The 16,397-nt window shown below is 42.7% G+C and overlaps 1 protein-coding gene across 17 annotated transcripts in view; it reads left to right on the forward strand.

Annotated features, from left to right (window-relative positions):
• Positions 1–16,397, forward strand: part of RBFOX1 (RNA binding fox-1 homolog 1) — a 1,112,502-nt gene that overhangs the window by 214,603 nt on the left and 881,502 nt on the right. The window lies entirely within an intron of this gene.

Raw genomic sequence — 16,397 nt, forward strand, 5'->3', positions numbered from 1 at the left:
AATTTTACTTTTATTTTAATGAAGGAGTCAGGCTTGCCATACCTAAATAGAATGGAAGATTTTTGAAAGGCAGATTCTCGGATCAGATCATTCACATGCATGCAGAGAGGATGAAAAGGATTGAAGGTAACACTATGGCAGGATGCTTTTTTCCTACTGCAACAATTTTTTTTATTTTTGTACTTTAGGTACCGTATAACCTGTTTTAAGAATTTAAAATTGAAAATATTTATTCAATACTAACTGTATTCCGGTGTCAGAGTTCTTCATTTATGAATGTAGACACTGATATTGAAAATACTATGTGTTCTGTGCTTTATCCACCACCATTATACAAGAAATTTCCATGAAGAAAATGTTTAAAGCACATTTCACAATGCCTTAAATAAGTCTGTTCTATAGTTCTCTTTCACAAGTTTTTTTCTATGCTGCAGCTAATATGACTTTCAGATCAATTTAAATCCATTCCCAACTTCATGTCATGTTGAATAGTGTTACTCCATACAGAATATATAAAATATAAACTATTCTTCAGATCTCAGAGGGGAGCCAGTTCACATTTTTGAGGGCAAGAATGTTGCTTTAACCTTTGTGAACACCTGGATGACACAAAACACAGAGATGGCTGAAATACCTGAAGTTTGTCTGCTTTTGGAAAGGAATTGTGTCTGTGCTCTTTCTGTCTCTGCATAAAAGGAGCCTCATTTTTGAGCCTGCACCCTGGCTCCTGCTCCTGTGCCAGTGTCAGTGCTGGCAGCTCTGACATCAGGGTGATAGACAAGGCTGCCATGCTAACAAAGGCTTGATCACAGTCCTACACTCCTTGTACAAAAGAAGGGTTTTTTCCTTCCTTTCTGCTATTTTTCTTTTTTTTTTTTTTTTTAAATAGAACACAAAGTATGAAGGCTCATCTAAGTAGGAAAGATTCATCAAAATCTCTAATTAAATACATGACAGCTGGTGAATTAGAGCATTCTGTCTCAGCGCTGCCATCCTATAATACTTCATAATCCTGAGAGTCCAAAGTATGAATTAATTATGCTTATAAGTATCCTAGATAACCAACTAAAGGGGGAAAAAATAATCAAAAGCCACCCTGAAAGGTCTCTGAGAATGTAGGCAGTGCTGCTAATCACCAGTGACTATGACCAAATTATTCCCAGATTACCAGGCTTTGGACAGGTTGTGAGAGAGACTATGCTGGTATTACAGGAGTATTTGATTAAAGAAACTGCTTGTTTTTAAAATAATCTCTTAAAAAAGCACTTTTAGAAGTGGTTTGTGGTTTGACCCCAGCCAGCACCTAAAGCACCACGTGGCTGCTCACCCACTCTGTCCCCAGTGGGATGGGGGAGAGAATCAGGAGGCTAACAGAGAAAAAATAGGAGAAAATCACTGGATTTGGATAAAAAGAGTTCAATAGGTAAAGCAAAATCTGGGAAGCAAAGCAAGGAATGCATTCCCCATTCCCCTGAGCAGGCAGGTTCAGCCAGCCCAAGGCAGCTGAGCTCCATCCCAGTGAGTTGGGAAGACAAAAGTGTGTCAGCCCTGCTCAGCAGTGCCCAGAACATCGCTGTTATCAACCCTGCTTCCAGCACAAACCCAAACCAAAGCCCCTCACCAGCCACTGGGAGCAAATTCCTGCTCTCCCAGGCAAAACCAGCACAAAAAGCCATGTGGGAAATACCAGCTCCTAACAGCTGGCACAGTCCTCAGCCTTGCAAGGATAAACGTGACAAAAAAACCCCCTAAAGTCACTGTTTCAGATTAGTCCTGTTGTCTTCAAAAAATAGAAGTTTAGAGACAAATCTGTGCAGGTGTTCAGGTGTTGTGAGTTTGTTTAGATTTACTGGTGAAGAGTTTTTTATTTCTTGTTGCTACTTTAGGGGAAAAGGAGCAGAACTAAAGCAGGAATTTTCATCCACTTTAGAATACTATTAAACTGAAACACTCTGGGTTTGGGGCATGTAATTTTTTAACATTGATAGCCAGAGATTAAATGTTCCACTGAAATGTTTGCCTTAAAATTGCTCCATCCATAATCCAGATCTGAAACAGATATTGTTAAGGAAAATCTTTTGAACAGTCCTAGTGGTTTGTATTCAGCTTATTTTCTGGTTTGTTTTTTTTTTTCTGTCAAGAATTAAGGGTTTTTTTCCCCCAGGGGTTTTCTAACTTAAATTTTTACATTAAAATTTTTCTCACTAATACCTATTCTACAAAATATGAAACATATATCATTATATTTCTGTTCCTGTATATTTTGAACAAAATTGGACCTGTATCATAGATCTTACATAGGTCTCTTCCTGCCTTTTTATTCACTGTTATTCAGAGGCCACAAAATTCCATTGAAATCACACTTGGGTTTTTGGATGTCCTCAAAATCCTCATACAGTGAATTCTTTCTGTGTGAGGGTTCTTCCTTATTTTGCTCAGCAGATGGTCAGGTGTCAGTGTCACAACTGGGATGTGGGGAGATGATTAATTTCAGACAAACTTGGCCTGAAATCCCCGAGTTCCCATATTCCTGAGTCAAGAACACTTCTTTGGAAGTACATTATAGCTGTCTTTTGAAGTTGCTGTGCTTCAATTTACTAAAATTGCTATTTATTTTTCACAGTTGTTAACTGGCATCATTCATAAATTGAAACCTGGTTACTGTTATTAGAAGCCAGAGTAAAACTGCAATTCCTGCAATTCAGATGTTGGGTCCTTTTTGACCTAGTTTGTAGATGAACTCTGTGTGGAACAAGAGAGGGGGAAAATGCCAAGTATTTCTCATGATTAAGAAGACTTTGAGGAAACCAACAGATTTATTGGATTCTATTTGTAAGAAGTCCAGCATTACTGAGAAAGGAGCCCATTCAGTGGCATGCTTGGATGGAGAAGAACCACTGAGTAGCTTTTAAGTAAACTGATTTCTCTCCTGAAGGGTTCTGCTATTTTCCCTAATCCATCTGCTGACCTGCCATTTTGATGTAAGAATTGGTGGAAAAGGCTGCTGATCCTGGATCAGCTACACAAGAACGACTTTCACCATATGAGACCCTTTCATCATTCTGGTGGGCTGAAAAATCACTTGTCACCGTGCTGAGAAATGCTTGTCATAGAATCACAGAATTATTCAGGCTGGAAGGAGCTGTGGGAAGTTCCTGGTCCAGCTTCCAGTCACTTCAGCTCAGCAGGCAGCCAGTGTGCTCAGGCCTGATTTATCTTCGCAAGCCCGTGACAAGTGGTGGTGGCTTTGGCTTTGCTGCCACCCTCCCTGCGTGCCTGAGCAAGGAGCCCATCCATCTTCCTCCCTCTGTCTGCCTCTCCAGCCTCCATCCTTTTGGTTGGAGATCACTCACAACCTCCCTGCTTGGCCAAGCCCTGCTCCTGCTGCAGCTCTGCCAGCACAGCCCTGGAGCTCTGTCCTTCAAGAGCTGCTCGGAGCCCCTGCACCCTTTGGAAATGCTTGGGATCTTCTTTAAGCAGAAGGGTTTTTTTGCTTCAATGTGGCTTGTAATTTGCACTATAGTGTATATATATATATGTAATTTGCATTATTCTTATCTCCACCTGGCTCCTCACCTGGGCTGTGTGCTACAGACAGGGAAACTGCAAACGTGGTGTTGGCAGGGCACGGGGGTGCTGAGAACATCGTGTCTGGGAGAGATGGGAGGCACCACATCAGCCCAGCCCTGAGCTGAAACACTCCATCATTTTAACCCTGAGCTGAAACACTCCATCATTCTAACCCTGAGCTGAAACACTCCATCATTCTAACCCTGAGCTGTGTCGTGCCACAGCAGCTCTGCCACTGAACGCTCCTCAACAGGGGAAAACCAAAATGTGAACGCTGAAATCCTTCTCAGCTTCACGTGGGATGGGGTGGAATGCAAACACCTGCACACCTGTCAGAAATTTCCCTGGGCAACATCAAATTTGCTGTTAGGGCTGGTTCCCAGCGCAGGAGCCAGCAGATGGCACTCAGGAATCTGTAATGTTCTTACCTTTGGGGCTTTCTGTGACAGAGGCTCCCCAGCCCTGGGAGCTGCCCCCTCCTCACCCCAGGGCTTTTGTGGCTCCACAGGGACAGAAACACTCAGTGGGGACAGCTGGTGGCAGCCAGAGGTGACTGACATGTGACATGTTCATTCTTGACTGGGAAAGTACTGAGACCTGGCTTGAATGTTCTGAACTCATTGCTGTAAAGAGAGCTGAAATGTTGTTTGCATATTAAAATACTGTGTTGGTTCATTGTTGTTTGTATGTGGGTTGAGTAATGCTGTCCAGTGGCAGAGATTGCATCATTTAATCAGTTTTTAGTTTTGATTACAGCTACCAGCAGGAGACTCAGAGTTGCCAACTGTAATTAAAATGTAAAAAAAAAAAAACCCAAACCAAAGAACAGAAGCAAAAAACCAGTTCAGAGATAATTAAAGCTGAGAAACGTTTATTTTCCTGTGAACTTTTGTACTGCTGTGCTGAGGAAAGCTGAATATTTTCTGTCTGCAAGCATCCCCTGCCTTGGGTTGTTTGGGTGTGGGGTTAGATCACCATTTCCATCTTTGTGCAGAGCTTTGTCAATGACTAATGCAGCTAACACTAGATTAATTTGTATGAACACTTTGCAGTGGAACACAGTTCTCTATTCTGATTCTGATCCTTGCAAGCAAAGGTAAGGTTTTGCAGTGTCCTCTTTCCAGGTGCCACTGGACTTTTCTCTCACATTGGGAGCAAAAAGATAATGCCACTGTCTTGTACAACAAGTAGATTGACCTCCCTGGCTCCTGGTGTTTGGGCTTTATCATCTCTGGGAGCTGATCTGCAATGAAAAGATAAGGGCTGACCCAGTGTCCTGGGTAAAGGTCGGACATTTATAAATGTACAAAACCCCACTGCAAGGCTGTGTCAGAGCCTTGCTCTTCCAGTGAACAGAAACCTTTGATTAGGAATCCTGAGCTTATTCTCAGGCTGTTTATATGGTTCTGCACAATCTTGTTTAGTTTAAATAGCTTTGCCTCTTCTCTGGGCTGCATTTTTTTTTGGTATTTTTCAGGTTTCTCTTAATAGACAGGGTCCCTAGGTGCTTTTGATGTTAGAGTTTGTTGCTAAACTCATTTGTGATCTCACAAGGAAGACCTGATGATTATAGATAATAATGATATTATTCCCAGCCCCCCCTTTTTAATGTTTTTACTTAGAAATTGCACAAACCCCTCAATAGCAACATGTATTTGTATTTGATTTGGGACCCTGTTGCTTCAGCCCTATGCTCCATAAGCCTGGAGAATAATTCATCTGTGGGGGTAGCTCCTCTTGTGCCCTTCTCCACCTGATGGACCTGCCTTTTTACATGTTGGGCTAAAGATAAAAACAGTCTTTAAAGTTCTTCATGTGCCCAAAAGAGCTGCTGACCTGCAGTGTCAGTCAGGAAGTACCTGCACGTTTGAGACTTTCCACCAGTAGTAAAAGAATTGATTTGTGCCAAGGCCAGATGAAGCAGAACTGGAAGGCCTGGGCAGGCTAAATCTGAGGATCTGAACCATTTCTGGTTGCCTGCACAACGGAGAAATGAATAGATTGATGTTTTTTTAATGGAGATGATGATTTGCTTGAAATATTCTGAACTGTCAGCTTGGCAGGATCTTCATACACTTTTGTTAGCTAATCAAAGACAGATTGCAGGCGGGAGCCATATCTAAATTTATTAAGAAAATTAATAGACCATTTAAATTTTACTAGAATTAGGCTAAGATACAGTAAGTGTTTGCACCAGCAGATCCTCATTAGCTGTGCCATTGACCTGGTGCCTGGTGTGTAATGGGGAATTGACATCTAGATTTGGGGACAATGGTGCTGCTAATGGGAGTTTGAATCATTAGGGGGGAACAAAAGACTAATTTTATACATGTGTCAGATTTTACTTTTCATATTAATTTCACTGTGTGAAATTATGGACTATTATGGACTGCCCAGTCAAGGTTTCAAGGCTTTTTTTGGCCTAATCCAAGAGTTTTGCTTGCTCTCTATTCTGTAAATCTCTGTACACTCTGGCTGTGATGGGGAGTTTCATGTATTTATTTATTTACATAATATTTTTGGAAAGTGATCAACTTGCTGATTGTTGAGACCCTAATTCTGTATTTTCCTGAGTGTACAAGTCTGTCTGGGTTAGTTTACCATGAAAACAGATCCTTGCAAAGTTTCAGCAGATTTAAATGGATTTTAGCACGCTGAAGCCTTCATGATAATCTGTCTCTGCCTTATGCTGAGATTTGTGAATCTTATGAAAATTCCCCCCTTTTTCTTTATTAGGTGACTTTTTCAAACCTCCATAAGGCTTTTGGTTGGGTAGGATCCTTCCTTGAGGTGAATCTTCACTTTCCAAGAAGCTGCCTCAGCACGCCTTAGTAAGAATAAGTGTGTGCAGTGGGAATTAGTTCCCCCAAGAGGACTGTTCAGCACTTTAAAGAAGATTATATAATTGAAGTCAAATTATTTTTAAACCATTTTTTTTTTCCTGTCTTGAAATTGCAACCATGATCAGCAGTGAATTCTGTGTATAAAATTCTGAACACTGACAAACAAGATGTCCTGGATTTGAAAAGTTGATTGTTTGTGTCATTCACACGTGCAGGTAATGCTGAATTTATAAATTGTGCTTTATAAATAACTTTAGAAATGGCATTGGTGATTTGTTCTGAGGTCTAGGGACAGGAATGAGGATTGATAGTGCTCTCAGTACAGCTCATGCTTTTGGCTGCACATGACCAAACAAACATGCATTTAAAAATATATTCCTCCACCATTTTTGACGATGTTGCATCGAGGAGGTGTTGCAGGTAAGCTGTACAGCTCTGAGAAGCTGCTGTTGTCCAAATACATTTAATTTCCAGCACATCAGCACCAGCCTCAGCCCCACTCACACATCAGCTGTTTTGTGACACAGGCAGCAGGCAAACCCTTTGGCTTAGGGACCAGGAGCCCTCTGCTGCCTCTGCTGCTGGCTGTGCTCTGGGGCTGTCTGGCTCCCTGGGGAGCTGGGCTTAGGGGAGATTTCCCTGAGCAGAGTGCACAGGGGGTGACTCCTGCCCTGCTGTCCTGTTCCCCAGTGAGGCTGATGCAGGGGATGCTCTTGATGCTTTGGGGGGCAGCTCTGCCTTGCTGTGCATCTCCTGGGACCCTGCACTGCTGCTCAGCCCTCCCTGCCTCAAGGTGCAAGCCATGCAGCTCAGCTGGTTTGGGCTTGGGCCATCTGGCTTCCATCTCCATTTCTTTGTGGAATCCAAATGTGTTTGGTCCCCTGGCAGGAGCTGGAGGCCAACAGGAAGAGATACAGCTTGACCGTGCTGCCAACAGCTCAGGACACACATTGCAAAGCAAGCCAGGGTTTATCTGCCAGCTCTGATACAATATTTAGAGTTCTATCAGAGTGGCAGAGCAAAACTTAGATGAGGGAATGTCACTCTTCTCCCTGGTCTGCAGCTTTCAGTGTTTCTTATCTTCCCTCTTGCTGCTCTGCAAGCACAGCCCTTATCCTCTATTCCCTGCACACTCTCCTGCCAGTTCCCACGTTCTGCACTCCTGGCTGCCAGTTGTGTGCCCAGCTGCTCAGCAGAGCCAGAGCTGTCCCTCAGGCAGGAGCTTTTCTAATAGTTCAGTCCCACCAGGCTAAGCCCTGCTGGTGTTTGCCATCCTTCCATTCCAGGAAGGACTTCCAACCCTTCAGTCCCAGTAGGTAAAAGCAGATATTGAGTGAACTGAATAATTCTCCTTCTATTTCAGAACTATAAGAGATATTCCCACAGGTGCTGATGGCTGCTTTACAACTTCTGGGAAGGATTATAGAGGAAAGGAGTGAGTGTTGTTTGTTTTTATGTAAGTTTAACCTACTTATTCTGGACAGCTCATTCTCCTTCCTGTGATGGTCAGGCCAATAAACAGTGATCCCAGACAATGACCCATCTTTACAGCTGGGATGGAGCAGCAAGCCTTTGAAAGCTTCAGCCTCTCATCCTGAGCAGGAGCAATTATTCTCCTGTTTTTCCTTCCTATTGAAGACTGAGGGAACTCTTCTTCTGTTGCAGACAAAGCTGACAGCTCAGGGATTTGTAAATCCAGTGATTATTCCAGAACTTTTAAATTCTGCTACTTGTAGAGAAACAAAAGCTGGGTTAACAGTGGATGTATAATATGAAAATGTGCCCTTCCTATTTTGTTCCCCTTGGGCTTTGCTCACAGGAGAATGTGTGGAACTCGCTGAGGCAGAGATCTCTAATCTTACTGAGCAATCATGCTGGTGCTAGAAGGATGTTAATGATGTTTTACCACCTAAGAGGGTGATGAAAGGAGAGCATTTGAACACCTGAGCATGTATAATTTAAATGTAATAAAATCACAATATGAGTTCTAAGTAGAAAAATTAGCATCACTAATTATTGCTTGCTGATTATTGCTGTAAGCTGTTCCTCAATCTATTTTTTTTTTTTTTTTTTTTAATCCATGCTGTTAGTGGATCCAGACATCAGGATAAACCTGACACCACATGTACTCAAATTTCTGGCTGTCACCAAGCTCAGCTCTGTCTGTGTCAGTGATGTGAGGCACAGTTTGATTCGGGGTCCCTGAGAGGGACAGGCTGGGCACAGCTGGGGATCCCAGAGCGCTCCTCAGAAAGGGAAACTGATGCTTTTATTCACCAGTCTCTCATCAAAAGTGCAGTATGGAATGGACCAAAGCTTCTCAAGCAGTGCAGATGGGCTGTGAGATGACAATACTCACAGGTCACGTGCTAATCCTGCACTGTTGAAGAAAAAAGTTATTTGTATCAGAAATACAAACCCCTCCTCTGCTGCTGCAGGAAGGCCTCAAGGTTACTGAGCGCATGTGTGACATAAATGCAGCAGAGCATCTTAATTAGATTCTTTCACCAGAACTCCTGACCTTCTGTGTAGCACATTAATGTATTTTACTAATTATAAATGCAATTAAAAAGTACTGAAATAAAATTAGGCGGATCTATCTAATTTACATTAAGCACTTTCAAATTATGCAGATTTTTGGAGCCTTTTTCTGTCTTATTTATTTATTTTTTTTTTTCCCCCCCCCTTACAATTTGCGTTTCAGGAAAAAATTGTCTGCATTAAAACAGCTGGAAAACAACCTTGTAGCAAAACAAATTTCTTTTCTGTGATTATTCACAGTGTGTGAGTTAATTTTGCAGGCAGTAATATGCTTAGCTGTCGTTAGGGCAGTGACTCACACAATAGAACCCATATGTGCACTGGGTGCAGGGCTGGCTCCTCTGCTCCCTGGGTGCCTCTCCAGTTTTTTTACTCTTGGGAATCAGGTTCAGAGGCTAACTAAGAAAAAAAACTGATATGATGGTCAAAAATAGAGATTTATAAACAACAAAGAGACAACGAAAGTGTGTGAATAACACAGGGCAAACATCTGGTGTGCTCAGTCATTAAACCAGGCTGGCTGTTATCATTGCTGCCTACATATTTTGGTAGCATTCTCATAGAATTTTAGAGTTTTAGACATGAAAGTAAAAAAAAAAAAAATAACAACATTTCATTATTATTTTTGTCAAGTATCTAAATGGCAGCAGGCACTGAGCAGCAAACAGAACACAATCCTTACCCTGGAGAGCTTCTGATCTAATTTTAGATGGGCTGCAGAAACAGAGGCAGCTCTAAGTACTGAACATAGATAGAACCAAGCTTAAAGGAGGGAAATTTGTACAGCTACCCAGGCATTTCAGTTTATGTTGCTTATTCTTAAACCCTTTCCATAATAAAAAATTAATTTCTTTTATGTGTGTGTTTTTTAATGAAAATTCTCTAGTTTTTCACTTAAAAAAGGAAGTGAAAGCGCCTCTTTTTTTTTTTTTTTTTTTTTGTCCTGTTTTATCCTTTTCCTAAAGAAGTAATGGAAGAGAGTAGTGGAGAGCAGAGGAAGAAAAACTGAAATATGAAGAGATTAGGGTAAATGAACCAATTCAGTGCTCATCTAATGCCAAATGTCATGCATTAGGATCACACTATTTTCCTGCTATTTTTTTTTTCTGTGTGTTTATTGAGTTTTGAGTCTCTCCCACTCTGCATTGAAAGGGAAAAAATCAGGAATAAAGCTTTGCTCATCCTGGGTGCCCATTTTTAACCCTCTGTGAGGTTAAAGTGCTCCACAGGGAGCACTGGGGTGGTGCCTCCTCAGCTGGTGCCTGTCAGATCTACAAGAGAACAAGAATTCAAAGGGAGAGGAAGGCATGTGAACTAGTTTGTTGGCAAAATTAGAAATGTAAGAATTCATCCCCCTCCCTACCCCAAAGATCTTACTGCTGGACAGATCTAGAGTTTCCTCACACTTTTCTGGGAGCAGAGTGCCCCCGTTGGAGTCAGAAGCACAGAGAGTGTGCCCTTATCTCTGATACCTGGCTCTGACATCCAAGAAAGCACTGAATTTCAAACAACATCCTGAAAACAACTTTAAATAGAAAAGCTAGGAGTGTGTGTAGATTAGAAAGCTTCTTAAGTCACTGGGTGAAAAAGTTAAAGTTTGCAGTTTAGTTTAGAGAACAGAAGACAAGATGGAGGATTCAGGGTGTTGTCTCTTGTCCTTCCTCTTCTGGAGGTTTTTGGGTAGCAGTAGGTGATTGGATAGAGAATGCTGCAGTGCAGCACACAGGTGTTGGGTCATTGGGTCACTAAGAAAAATAATTTACATGGCATTTGTTAATTGGGTAAACAGACATATAAAAGACCTTGAGGAAGATCTTTGTTAGCCATTTTGCACCTTTCTATCTTAGTGCACATAGCTGCTTGTACCTTGTATATGTGTAATGCAGATAACAATAAACAACCAAGTCAGAACAAGAGAAAACAGCCTCTCTCTCATCAATCTCAGTCCAAGGGGAAAAGAACCCAGCCACAAATGTCCTATCAAGACATGCCCCTTCTTGTCTCAAGAGGAATTTTGTTCCCTAAAATTTCGAGCTTCTCCCCTTGGTATAGCAACCTATGTAGAGCATTCACTTCGTATTTAACTGCTCTCTTGAAGTCAAGTGAATACTTCAGCTTGGAGAGCTGCTCTATTTAAATCCAGGTGTTTTCATTGATGCCCATGGTATAAATTAAGGTTTCTGTGTGGGTTAGTGGGGGAAGGAATGGCTCCAGCTTTAAATCACCCTCTGAAAGATGTGTCCTGTACACTGAAACAATGGACATGTGGGGATGGGAGCTCTTGCCTCTCTCAGAAAGGATCTTTTGGGGAAAGCAGCTGCTCCTGTCCCAGAGCAGGGCCACTGCCAGACCTTGGGAGAGCTGCTCTGGCTGCTGACAGTAAGCACTGCCCAGGAATCACAAAATGCTGCTGTGTGCAGCAGCAATGACTCCCTTGAAAGAGAGTGCCAGCAGATCCCAAATCCTGCTCAGCTCAGATCCACCTTTAGGCTAGAAGTGCCTCTTGGAATCAGCCACTTCTCTCAGCAGCACCCTGCTCTCAGGTGAAATATCCTACCATGGGCAGGAGAGGCAATGCTCAGGCCATCCTGACCCATGGCCACTGTAAACCCACAGAAATGTTCACTGCTAACACTTTTCTGTTTGAAACATCAGCACAGGACAGTGTTCTGCTGTCCTTTTGGCACAGGTTTATGAATGGAAGCAGGAATTGCTGGGGGTTTTTGCAAATTCAACGTTTAGGAAATGTTCAGGACCTGGAATATTTGAAATGTTTTGCTTTGAGCTTTCTTCTTTCCCAAACTCAAGCATACGTAATAACACATCACAGCTAAAAACCAAAAGCTTTGGAAATTTAGATATTTCCATAAAAAATACATATTGTTGTACAATCCAAATTTAAATGAAAGCTTTTCTCATATTTTAATCATGCTGGAGTCTGCTGTCAGATGTGGTTGTTTGGTACAAGCAATCCAAGAATGAATTATCAATAAAGACTGCGTGGCTCCTAATTTATTTTTTAAAGTTTATTTTAACATGGGATTGTGCATAGTTCAGAGGATGGTTATTTTAAATGTCACATTTGCCAAGGGTGAAGATTTAATTGTTCCATTCCTGAATACAGGGCAGAACTCCAGACTGGCACAGCCTTGGTAGGAGCCCCCAGCTGCCCTTCATGGCCAAGCTGTGGTGGTGTCCTCCAGCACTTCTGATCAGGAAATTAAATCCTTCCAAAGTGCTGCCTTTGACTATTGGTGTGCTCTGCTGGCATGAGATGGATTTAGGCACTGGGTTCAGTCCTCTGCTGAACAGAAATCTCTTTAACTGTGAAATTCTTCATGGGGAAAGAATTAATCACATTTTAATATGAGGGGAAGCAGAGTTTAAACTATTTATTTTTGTCTGGCTGAAAAAATGTAGGATAGGATAAGGATAAGAATAGGATATTTAAAATTGCCCTCTTTTAATTATGCTTTGCTTAGATGTAATTGTTCTTCATTTTTCTTAAACTTTATCATAGAGCCTCGTCCAAAAAATAGTGTGGGGTTTTTTTTCAACCCATGAGGATGTTTGTATAAGAGTATTTGTAAGATGGGAGTTTGTAAGGCCTTGAAAGCCTACTTTTCTTCTGGGAATATGGGTCACTGTACAAGTAGGATGGAGAGGAGCTGTGTGTGCCAAATTACACTAACAAAGAGCCGAGAAGAAAAAAAGATGGGACTTAAATAACCTACCTAAAGTATTTAAAAGACAATTATCTATTTTCTATTTGAAATGTCATGTGCAAAAACTTTTAAGGCACCTAACAGCGAGCTGGACTTTGCAGGCTGCGCAGTGAAATATGACAGGCAAAGTGCTCTGGGTAATAACTCACCCAGCCTGGATAATAGAGTCTTTCACTGAGAGAGCCAGAGTGCTGGCTGAGACACCGGGGTTATCCTTCAGGTGCCTCAGAAAAGAGATGTGTGATCATTAACTGCTGCCTGCTGGGTGCCTGGGGGAGCTCTGTGGGGTGAGACTGAGCTCTGCACTGGGGGAGCTCTGTGGGGTGAGACTGAGCTCTGAACTGGGGGAGCTGTTTGGGGTGAGTGTGAGCTCTGAACTGAGAGCTGTTTGGGGTGAATGTGGGAGCTGTTTGGGGTGAGTGTGAGCTCTGAACTGGGAGCTGTTTGGGGTGAGTGTGAGCTCTGCACTGGGAGCTGTTTGGGGTGAATGTGGGAGCTCTGCAGTGAGAGCTGTTTGGGGTGAGTGTGAGCTCTGCACTGGGAGCTGTTTGGGGTGAATGTGAGCTCTGCACTGGGAGCTGTTTGGGGTGAATGTGAGCTCTGCACTGGGAGCTGTTTGGGGTGAGTGTGGGAGCTGTTTGGGGTGAGTGTGAGCTCTGCACTGAGAGCTGTTTGGGGTGAGTGTGAGCTCTGAACTGGGGGAGCTGTTTGGGGTGAGTGTGAGCTCTGCACTGGGAGCTGTTTGGGGTGAGTGTGGGAGCTGTTTGGGGTGAGTGTGAGCTCTGCAGTGAGAGCTGTTTGGGGTGAGTGTGAGCTCTGCAGTGGGAGCTGTTTGGGGTGAGTGTGGGAGCTGTTTGGGGTGAGTGTGAGCTCTGCACTGAGAGCTGTTTGGGGTGAGTGTGAGCTCTGAACTGGGGGAGCTGTTTGGGGTGAGTGTGAGCTCTGCACTGGGAGCTGTTTGGGGTGAGTGTGGGAGCTGTTTGGGGTGAGTGTGAGCTCTGCAGTGAGAGCTGTTTGGGGTGAGTGTGAGCTCTGCAGTGGGAGCTGTTTGGGGTGAGTGTGGGAGCTGTTTGGGGTGAGTGTGAGCTCTGCACTGGGAGCTGTTTGGGGTGAGTGTGAGCTCTGCACTGGGAGCTGTTTGGGGTGAGTGTGGGAGCTGTTTGGGGTGAGTGTGAGCTCTGCATTGGGAGCTGTTTGGGGTGAGTGTGAGCTCTGCACTGGGAGCTGTTTGGGGTGAGTGTGAGCTCTGCACTGAGAGCTGTACCAGGCCTGGCTGATTCTGGGGAGGTTCTGAACCCCAGGGATCCAGCAGCAAATTGACACAACTCGATTCATTTCAATTAAGTCCCACCAATTTACACAAACTGAAGACATGGCCCATTATGTCCTCCTGCCTGCTCTGGCAATGAATCCAAGTGTGTGATTAAGAATATAAGAACCCTCATTACAGTTAATGCCTTTGCTTAAAGCCATGAGCTTAAAGTTAAGCAGGTATTTAAGTGCCTGGTGGGATCAGCAGCAGAAGGCAGAGCTGCCTGGTGCCCACAGAGGTGTCCTGACAGCGAGGGCTGGGAAAGGCATCTGCTTTTCTTGGGAGCACTTTCCTCTTGGTCAGCACTTGGCCAGCTGGATTGACTGTGGTTTTCAGTATTTTCTTCTGCCTCAAATTTGTTTCATGGGGGTAAGAATAAGGAAAGAAGTCTTGAATGGTTTCCTTAATGATGACCTTTCTTGCTGAATATGATTTGTTTTGATCCCAAAGCAGAAATCTGAAATTCTCTTCTAAATCCTGCCTTGGAGTCTCAGCAAGACCTTTCACAGGTGATATCATCCTTTAGCTCATATAATCCCATGATTATAATGTTTATGAATATTTTTTAAAGACAGAGCTAACATCTTAATTTTGCCCCTGTATTTATCAGAATATATGGTTCAGTGAGTCCCAGGACACATTTTTCCTCTCTCTGTGTGCTTTTGAAAGCAGAGCCCAGCTTGCTCTGTGTGCTGGGCAGTCCCAGGCACATCCCAAGACTCACAAAAATCCATGTGTTCCTGTGAGGATGGACTTGCCCCACCTGAATTCCATTTACCTGTAGTGCTCCTGCTGGCAAAAGCCAAACCAACTCATTTTCTGTGCTTTTAGGGGCTGCAGCCAACAACCTTGTGCAAAACACATCTTCAGGGCCTGCTGGGCTGTGGGGCTCGTGCCCCTTCCACCTGGAGCTTGCAAACAAAACAAACAGCTGGGAACTCATCTCTCCAAATGTAGAATTTTACAAAGAGTTAATCTTGCACATTATTTTCACATTATCTCCCATCAGTTATACCTTGCTGCATTCCCTGTCTCCTGCTTTTACAAGCCCAGCTCAGGATAAAGATAAGGTGTTTTGTCTTTAGGAAAACATTAAAAAAAAATAAAAAAAATCTCCAGCTCTTCCTTGCTCACTAATCCAAGAGGAATTCACCCTCTCATTTCTGTGACAGCCTCACTTTGCCAGACACAGACACTTAGCAGGTGTTTTCATCATGACATTAATAATAAGAATTGACACGTGCTAAATGAGGAATCCCTTGTTGTGCCTGGTAGCACTGATGGATATTTGGGGAAATTGACAGCTCCTGAAAAATGTTTTTGCCATTACCAGCACTTCTCTGACAGATTTTTAATGGCTCTCAAAGAACCCTCACTAACTTGAACACTCTTGCAGATGAAGTGGAAAGTGGTGAAATGTGCTGCTTTAACACTTTTAAAAGTTAGGGAAGAAACATGGAACAACTCAGATTTGCTTCTAAATCACAGCCCTTTTTATTTTCCTTTTTTTTTTCTTTTTTTTTTTTTTTTTTTTTCTTTACCAAAAATGTTTTTTTCTCTCTCAGTACTCAGAGATTGGAATGGATTTGCTGAGGGGACAAGCATTTGTTCTGGTACAGCAGGACCCAGCTATATAACCCCCATTAACCTTAATGGGAGCCACAAAGCTCATCCTCCTCATTTGGATGGAAATATCCCCCTGCTCATCAGGGATCAATTGCACTCTGGGTTACCTGGTTTCAGTGGCTCATTCAATATGGGACTCGGTGTCATGACCTTGTAAGCCCTGGACTACAGGAAAGGGAGGACAGATAAAATGGGGCTGTGAGAAGAGGGATCAGATAAACCTGTAAGCAAAAAACAAAGGGAGAGGAGATGCTCTAAAGGTTGTTATGTAATTCATGTCAGAAGTTCCAGTGAAATGTAATTGCAATTAAATCACCCTTTGCAGTTCAGTGTGATGCTGCAGACAATCAATACAAAGAGAACTGCATCGTGTGCAGGTGCTTCTGACAATTCTCACACTGAAAATAATTTTACAGGAAGAATATGTTAACTCTTCTTCTTTTTTATTTTTTTTATTTTTATTTTTCCTATAAAGAACAGAACACTCAAAGATAGTGATCTTTGAATGTTCTCATTTTTGGCTCCTCCCCCCCAAGTTAATCATTGCATCCATAAACCTGAGCTACTCAGGGTGGCGTTATCAGGAAAGCCTAAGTGGAAGAGATGCTCATCTCTTTTTGAAAGTCAATTAAGCTTATGTGCCTAAATCCAGTGTTTATGTTTGAATCCCTGTTGATGGCTTTATTGAAAAAGATCTCCAGTTGCCTTTTTAAGTGATAGGAGGATTATGACTAAGTATAGCAAGAGCTCAGTTCTATGCTGACATCTCTTATCTCTCAC

This window comes from Cyanistes caeruleus, chromosome 17 (genome assembly GCF_971803275.1).
Source record: "Cyanistes caeruleus chromosome 17, bCyaCae1.hap1.1, whole genome shotgun sequence".
Lineage (NCBI taxonomy): Eukaryota > Metazoa > Chordata > Aves > Passeriformes > Paridae > Cyanistes > Cyanistes caeruleus.